Below are 9340 nucleotides of genomic sequence, written 5' to 3'. Positions count from 1 at the left end.
GAGATCCACGGACAAGCCCCAGGTGGAGCTCCAGGAGTCCAACTGGCAAGAAAGAGGAGGTATTGTATGGGCTAGAATTGTTGAAACCAAGATTGGAAAAAGCACAGGGACAAATAGCCAAACTAATAGAAACCCATGAACTATGAACCAAAAGCTGAGGAGCCCCCAACTGGATCAGGCCCTTTGGATAAGTGAGACAGTTGATTAGCTTGAACTGTTTGGGAGGCACCCAGGCAGTGGGACCCGGACCTGTCCTTAGTGCATGAGCTGGCTGTTTGGAACCTGGGGCTTATGCAGGGACACTTTGCTCAGACTAGGAGGAGGGGACTGGACCTGCCTGGACTGAATCTGCCAGGTTGAGCTGAATCCCCAGGGGAGTCTTTGCCCTGGAGGGAATGGGAATAGGGGGTGGGCTGGGAGGAAAGCAGGGGTGAGGGCGGAGGACAGGGGAACCCATGGCTGATATGTAAAATTAAATTAAATTATAAAATAAAAAAAAACAAAAAGAAAAAAGAAAAAAATGAAAGCTAAATTTCTTTCAGGGGCACAGTTGACATTGTAGTACCCAATCTTCCCTACCTCCACAGTCCCATTCATTTATACAGTGATGCTTGCACTTCATTTTCCAGTAATGCTGGGTCTGAGGCTATACCTTCCAGCACTCTGCCTTTTACATCTGCTGTCCCTTCTGCCTAGCAGTTCCTTCCCATTTCTTCCACTCACCTGGATTACCAATTTTCTTTCAGGTACAGTATGTGTGGCTTTCTAAGATAAATCTCCTAAGTCTATCTAGAGTAGGTGAGACCTGTTGCCATTTTCCCATTATATCTGGTAGTCATCCTACAGCACTCGATGCCTTGATGAGCTGTTTATAACTGACTCACCCCAGGTTGTAAACTCCGTTGAGGAAAGGCATGTCTGCCTTTATCCTGCAGTAGGGACACTGCATTCACCTCATATCCTTTTAATGTTATCAGTTTCCTTTTTCACTAGGAAATGCACTCATGCACTTTTAAAACCACCAATTCCTATCAAACTATAATAACTACTGCTGCTCTTCTGTGAAAAAAATTTACGAACCTTAACCCTTTACCCATAATTTTGACATCCTGTTAAATGGTTCAAGTATGTAATTTTGCAGACATGGACAATGTCATGTAACTTTGTGTATGAGACTTATTCAACTTACCAATTAAAATGATAATCTAAATGTCTTCATTCTGTATGATGTCATCGATATCTGTATCCTAAGAAGAAATATGGTTGCACTTTTAGTAAATGTGAAAATATTTCTACCCTTATCCTCTGTGAGCTCTTTCACCAATACACAGGCCCCCAAGTGCTTGATAATTTTATGTGTCAACTCAAATTCATATTAGTTTTGCACACATTTTGCAATTTGGTTAACATTTATTTACCTCAGTACACTCTGAGAGTGAATCAAATCACCTGGCATAATGTGGTGTGCTTCATACAATCAACTGAAAGCATTAACAGAAGGATCCGCAATCTCCTAAGGAAAAGAGGACCCTGCTGCAGAGTGCCTTTAGTTTCAAGACTGTAATTCCAGGACTTGTGCAGACATCAGCTCACTTCCCTGACTTCCTAATTCCAGGCTGGCCAGTCTCTGTAGTCCAGGGAGATGACTTGTTAAAATGAATCCTTATTTACTCTTCATCTCTCTATCACCCTCAACCCCTATTTCTATGCACTCTTATATGCGGGTATGTTATGGCTTCTTTGGATTTCTGGAATATTCTTATTTCAATAAACCCCATTTTGCCTTAAACCTGACAAATGGGACATAGAGACTTCCAGGAAGACCATATACTGAGGTCTCCCACCTAAAATGTTTAATTCATCTTCATTAATAACTTTTATATTTCAAGGTTATCTGTTGGCATTAAGGGGGGAAATATCTACTGCAAACTTACACACAGAGTTAGAAGTTTGCCTCCCTTGTACCTGACAAGACCCCATCTCTGGTGTCTAGACTGACTAGGAATCACAGATGAGATATTTCATATGTAGATGCTGTGTGGAGGAGACAGCAGTTTCATGTTTCCTGACCCATGAAACCCCAAGTTCCCTGGCTACAGTTAACCTAAGAAACACCTAAGATGGTGTTTCTAAAATTTAAAGTGTGTGAAAACCACCAGGGTATCTTATTCAAATATTTCCTGTTTTCCTTCAGTTCTAATTTTCTTTTCTTTTCTTTGTTTTGTTTTTCAAGACAGGGTTTCCCTGTGTAGTTTTGCGCCTTTCCTGAAACTCACTCTGTAGCCCAGGCTGGCCTCGAACTCACAGAGATCCGCCTGCCTCTGCCTCCCAAGTGCTGGATTAAAGGCATGTGCCATCACCGCTTGGCCCTAATTTTCATTTTTAATCAACAGCCACAGAAAGTCAGTTGCTGTGGTTAATGGACTGTGCTACCTTTAATTTTATCCATGATTAGGTTATTCAGAAAAATTAAAGTACCATTCTTAGGAGGAGATCTATCTCTTCAGTTATTTTAAAAATAAAACAAAGTTTAAGAATGACTCCATCAAGCCTGTATGGATCACAGAGCTGACATTACACTGGTGTGATAGAATCTTGTGAAAATGTAGTATGGAGTGATATTGATAAATATTATCATCAACAAAGTACCTGGAAAACAATAGAACAATAGTGAAAATGCTTGTGGAGGGCTAGAAGGACATGAAAGGTAGCAAGGCACAGAACAGAGAAGTTGTCACAGGTAAAATTCAACACTGTAGGAAATTATACAACCTGGAAAACTAGACCTTTGGGTTAGAAGGACATTAAAAGTTGGTTAGTCGCTATTCTTCCCAACTCACCAAGAATGTCTTCAAGTGACTCTAAGACTCAAGCCTGAGCCAATCTCTTTATTAGTTGCAGGCTAATGAAGCTATGCTTCTATGGTCATGATCTGTGTACCATCCCTGCTCATATCTCCCATTCTACTCATTCCTGGGCCTAAGGGAACTCATTCCCAGAGGAGTCCGGATCCTAAAATCACTCAATAAAGACAAATTAATTAGTCATGAACTTTCTAGGACCAATTAAGAGTCTGTAATAGTGACTGATACAGCCCTGATCACATTTGGTTTTGTTTGGGGGAAGGTGAAATTGGCATGAAACTCACAGATAGACATGTAGTCATTGGTTCTATTGGGAGGAACCATTCATACCTAGAGCCTAATTTATGGAGGGTTAAAAGGTACAGTTAGGAGACTCCTAAAGTAATTAAGCACCATAATGTACATGATTTAAAATATATTAGACTTATAATAATTCACACTAGAATCAGCCAAATTTTATGGCAGCATACTACTACAAGAAGTGCATGCTTTGGAAATATTCCCATGTGACCCAATCTCAATACAACCCAACTTGATATATACAGGCCCCAGGGAGAGATACATATACTACTAATGAAGATTAATTGTATATGGGCTGATTTTATATCTAAGCCAATAAATAAGAAAAATAACTCCCTCACATCATGTTCAATTATTTGTTGGGGCAATATCTTTTAAAAGCCATTGGCTCCTTACCTCTCTAGGTGAAATTTAACAGCATATCCCATTATTATAGTCATACCATTGGCCACAGAACCATAGATGACATTTGTAATTTCTGATTTCAGTACCTGTTCCTTGCACTTGGCTCTCATCATCTGGCTCAGATGCTGTAAATCATGATACTTTGAAAACTTTCATTCCCAGGGATTCTACGTATTTGTTGATCTTACAATCATTAGATCACTATAGATTGTATTAACATTTAGCTTTGTACATGGGAATACTGTGATGTAGCCATAAATTCTTCAGTATTCTAAGCTCAGGTCTCTGTTCCAGTTGTGTATATAACTCAAGATCTTCTTTAGTAATAAGTATCATTCATCTAACACAGAATGATAACTCTGCTCTTTATTTAGTATTTTACACAAATATTAAGCTTTGGTTATGAAATGTTTCCTTAAACTTGTGTTTTGAAGGTCTAGTTCCAAAAACAATGTTCATAAGGCTTTGCAGATGTGATAGGATCTTTATAACCCTGACCTAGTCAATGGATCCATCCAGTGATGGGGTCATAATATGATGTCATTATGCAGATATCAAAGAAAATAGAGTGTGGTCTTATTTGGAGGAAGTGATCACAAGCATGCTTTTTCTGTTGCTCCATCTTTCTTTCTTTGCTTTCTGGTTACCATAAGGTGAACAACTTTCTTCTCCCATATCTTTCTATTGATGTGTCACCTCCATGTGAGATCACAGATGCTAAGCCAAGTGGCCATGGACAGAAATATCTGAAATCATGAATAGAACAACCCTTTCCTCCTTTAAGTTTATTTCAGCCCTTTAGACACACTGACAAAAGGCGCAGACATGGTTGAATAGTATCCTCAACTTCTATGTCAGTGAAACTGTTGCCACATTCCCCAACAGAGGAATACACCCTTTAGGAAGCATATACACTTTATTTGCTACTGGAGGTCCTCTGTCACAAACCTTATTTCAGCCACAGCAGCAGAGCTAGTACTATACTTTAACTAGGTGAACTTGACAGCACCTCATCTCCATCTTTCTGAAGACGCTTTTCAGTTTTTGCACTGAGACCTCTCAGGATCACAGAGAAAGATGTCATAGATTTCCTCAACATTTATGCAAATACTAAGTTCTATTGTCCTCCTTGAAAGAATTATTGTAAACAATGGGACAGGTAGACTGGGGTTCTTTTTCTGTATATAGAATTTTTTGCACCAAAATTAGAAGACGTTATGTCTGTACCATCAGTCTTTAGAGAGCAACTAATAGCCTTGGAAATATCCTGGGTTGTTTTGAGGTTTCCCTGGTACCCCTTTAGCCAATAACTATTAGATGTAACTATTTCCAGTTGCTGGAGGTTTCTCTACAAACTGATGGTAATGACCTGTTGCTGATAACAACACCAATATATCTCATGGAGAAACAAACTGGTGCCTAACTAGAACCTTTACCCATGCTGAATATGTTCATGGTACTAGAAGGTAGCCTGCAAACTACCAGAGAGGAAGGTAAACAACAACAACTCAGCTCTAAAGCCTTTGATGTGCAATGGTGATCTGCCTTCATGATATGTTGCTGCAATAGTGGCACAAACGTTGTGAGAGTATCTAACCATTGTTTGATTTTTTTTTTTTTGACTAAACAAAACAAAAACTATCATGTTGAGGCTGGACAATGCTACCCAACAGTAAGAAAAGAGCCCCAAGAGCAGGCACAAGAGTCAGAGACCCACTCATTCACACTTTCAGGAGTCCCATAAAAATACTAAGCTGAAAGCTATAATGTATACACAGAGGACCTGGTGCAGACCTCTGTTTGCCCAGTGATGGTTGCTTCAGCCTCTGTGAGCTCATATGAGTGTTGCTCAGTTGATTGAGAGGGCCTTATTCTCCTGGTATCCTCTATCCCCTCTGGTTCTTACATTCTTTCTGCTTCCTCATCAGCGGATTCTCTGATCTTTGAGAGGAGGTACTTGATGGAGACATCCCATTTATAGCTGTGTGTTCCAAGGATTCTCCCTCTAAGTAATGTCTGACTATGAGTCTCATCATAGGTTCCCATCTGCTGCAGGAAGGAGCTTCTCTGATGATGACTGAATAAGACACTGATCTATAAGTGTAGATGGATTTCATTAGGAGTCATTTTATTTGACTATGCAAAACTTGGTTGTGGGAGGACTCAGAAAATATGTCACCCCATGCAGTATGATGAAAACTCAGAGATGTCCTGTGACTGGGAATTGCTTTGGCATTTGTCTCTTTGGGAAGCTTCAGATAAGAGGTTTTGGTATGCAGAAATTGATCTGCAAAGGTGTAAATTGTATAACAATAAAAAAACCTTTTTCAAAGCTACTGTCCGTCAGTTCACCAGAAGCTGATTGCCCTGCAGCTGCAAAGGCTAAAAGTCATCCTAGAGTGACTGATTTTTCCACGGACCCATGTGAACTGAACACCTGACATAACACTTTAATTTAAAATCTAAAATAGATTTTACACATACAGTACTAGATGATGTAATACCAACCTTCACCGCTGTGTTTCCTGCCTGTGGATTCAATATGACCAGTTACCCAATATTTCTGCTGCCATGCCTTCCTGCTGTGGTGGGCCTAACCTCTCAAGACATGAGCCAAAATAAACTGTTTCTGTGACAGCTTCAGATAGGTATATAGTGCATTTTAGAGACTTCCACCTTTGATTCTTCCTTAATAAAGACATTCAGGTGAAGTCTGAATGTATTAAATGGAAAATGTCAGAGATTACTAGTTCTCAGATTTAACAATATGTCACCCCATGCAGTATGATGAAAACTGAGTGCCCTCAGTCTCTGTCCTACAAGAGATCTGAATAATCATCTCATCTAGCATTTCCACATTCTGTCAGCTACCCTCCTTGTGAGGTCCTCTTCTGCCATCTTGAGAATCAAATCCACTCTTGTACTGTGAAGCCTTATACAGGAAGTGACAGGTAAATCTTCAAACAAAGCTTAGAGAGCAGCCTACAGCTGTACTACACTGCCTGTGTCTTTCACTTTACTTCCTGCTGCATAGGCATTATAATAGTCCTCATGACCAAAAGGAGAAAGGTGAGGGTAATGCAGTGAAATATTTTTTGAGAGAGAAATGTAGAGTCATCAGATGGCTTTAATTATGGTAAATTATTATAACCATTGTTTTTATTTACTGTTAGTCTTTAGTGTGCCTAATTTGCAAGTGAAATTTTACCATACACAAACATTTATGGAAGAAAACCTCACAATATAGAATTTTTGTATCAACTTTGTTTGCAGGCATCTTCTGAGGCATTGGAACATATTCCCCTGTGTGAGGGAGAAGTTAGTGTATGTCAGAAAGTTAATAACAAACTATTTAGTGATTAAGAAATGTTTCAATATGTACTTCCAGATTTGTATTGTGTGATGTTGCTAGCTTAGTACTTCTAGAACCCTTTTTCAAGGTTCTGGAATTCTGCATGAACTATTATGTTGCCTATTAATAGCTTTACCACATACTCCCCAATGTATAAATAGTTTGGTTATTTTTCTTGTTCTTCTTTGCTACACCATAATAAAAGAGCTAGAATTCCAAGACCTAAATATACTTTGAACTTGACATAGAGAAATTGTTGGAAAAACAGCAAACTTAGAATTTAAAGGGAAATTTATGCCTTGGAATACAAACACTGGAAAAGAAAAAGATCTAAAGTTAATTGTGCTAGGAACTTAGAAAAAGAAGAATGCCTTGAAATTAAAGGAAGTGGAGAAAAGTAAACTTACACACATAAGCCCACACACAGACATACAGGGCGAGACAGAAGCAGGGACAGAGAGACAGGGAGAAAGAGAGAGACAGGGAAAGATTCAGTTTACATTGAAAACCAAAGGCCAAAATAATTAAATGAAGCCAAAAGATGGCCCTTTAAATAGAGTGATTAAAAAAAAAAGCCACTAGCCAAGCTAAAAACCAAAGTGGACATAAGTCCCAAAGATGAGAAATGAAAGAGGAGGCACAGTATACATGTCCAAAAAAGTCAGAGAGTAACAAAGAATATTATAAACAACTCCATCCCCAGAAATGATAATCTAGATCAAAGCAGCCAATTGCTTTAACCACAGAGCATTTGCAATTATTTTAGTGGTTTTCAAATAGCCCACCATTAGCTTACTTAAAAATCTAAGCTGTAATTACACATAAATCCTGAACTTTCCCTTAACACGCAAAGGGTAAGAATGCATCTGACTTTCTCTTCATTTCCACATTCCACTAAGTATGTTCAGGAGTGATCAGTGGCCATCATCAGTTCCCACATCAGGGAAAGAATTGGTCCTAGATAGGTCCTGGGCAATTATTGTATCTTTAATGAGTCATACAGGATCTGGACTCCTCTGGGATGCAGAGCCTTTGGGTCCAGAGATGCTAGAAGGGGACATGTAGGAAAGTGTTGACTACAGAGACCGTTCTTTCCTGTCTTATAATGAATAAAGGTGACCAGGGTCTGAAGCAGGGACCTTAATATATCTTCAGTCATCCTAGATAAATTGTCAGGAGGTATCTTACTGTCCAACTGTGGATCTTGCATTTCCAGATTTGTGATGGTATGACTGAAGTTTTCAGGTATGATAACATTCTTTGCCATTTATGCACTTTGTAACACTTTGTAGAAATACCTTGTTCCATATTACATTGATAATAATTTTGGTAATTATGGGGTTATTACAACTACTTACTAGGCAAATCTTTTTTCATTTCAACCTAATAACAGCTCTTTGTGGGGAGGGCAATGCAGGAGTTCTTAAGCATTCTTTTAGTGTATCTTTAGCTTTGGAACATTAGTAAACTTTGAACAAATCTCCTCTCCTAAAGAACTTTCTCCTTACTGCAACACATTAACTACATTATTGGCATCACATGAGTGTCCATTTATAAAGATGACTATCAGTTTCAAAACCAGAGTCAGTGTTTTCAGAGAATCTCAGTTGAGTTGCATATGTAGTAACTGGCAGAATCATATCCATAGGAGATTCTCATCCACTATTCAGATCAATAACTGAAGAAGTGAAGTCCATTGGTCAGCAGCAGCAAACTTCACAGGTGACCTCTGCTTTGTAATCTCTGCATGTAAGCCTCCATAAGACATGGGCTCCACTCATTCACAGAATAAGAATAATTCTGAGAAACTAGGTGCACGATTTCACCTGTATTGTTCTTCCCTTTGTCACCAAACATAACATGCAAGTGTTAAACTGTTAGTGTAGCTGCCCAAGCGACCATCAGCAGGATGGAGACTCCAGCAGCTGGACTCTGTCAGACAGTGTCAGTAAAAGGATTTCCCATTTCTTTGTGTATTGTTCATTTTCTTCTATTTTTTTCAGTTAGAGGTGGAACTCAGGGCCTTGGGCATGCTAGAGAGCTACTGTTCCACTGAACTAAATGCCCAACCCCTGTCCCCACATGTCTTGATGCTTCTCATGACTTCTTTGCCAACTTTGATATAGACTGGGGTTCATTAGACAGAATTATCTAGAAGAAAACAGAACAGGACAAATATCTGTTTTAAAGATACAGCCCACATAACTGGGAATTGGTAAGTCTAGTAGCTGCAGACCAGATTCCCCAGAAGAGTGGAGGTTACAGTGTCAAATCCAAGGCAGTCTGGATGATGTTTCTCAAGAAACTGTAGATTTTCTCTTTTTTCTTCCAACTGCTCATGTGAGGCATGTTACATTATGAAGGATTAAAGTTACTTTCTCTGATAATGTTACTTACTAATTTAAGTGTTAATAACATT

Source organism: Onychomys torridus, chromosome 8, assembly GCF_903995425.1.
Source record: "Onychomys torridus chromosome 8, mOncTor1.1, whole genome shotgun sequence".
Taxonomy (NCBI): domain Eukaryota; kingdom Metazoa; phylum Chordata; class Mammalia; order Rodentia; family Cricetidae; genus Onychomys; species Onychomys torridus.
The sequence above is the reverse complement of the archived record's forward strand: the minus strand, read 5'-3'. Positions refer to the sequence as shown.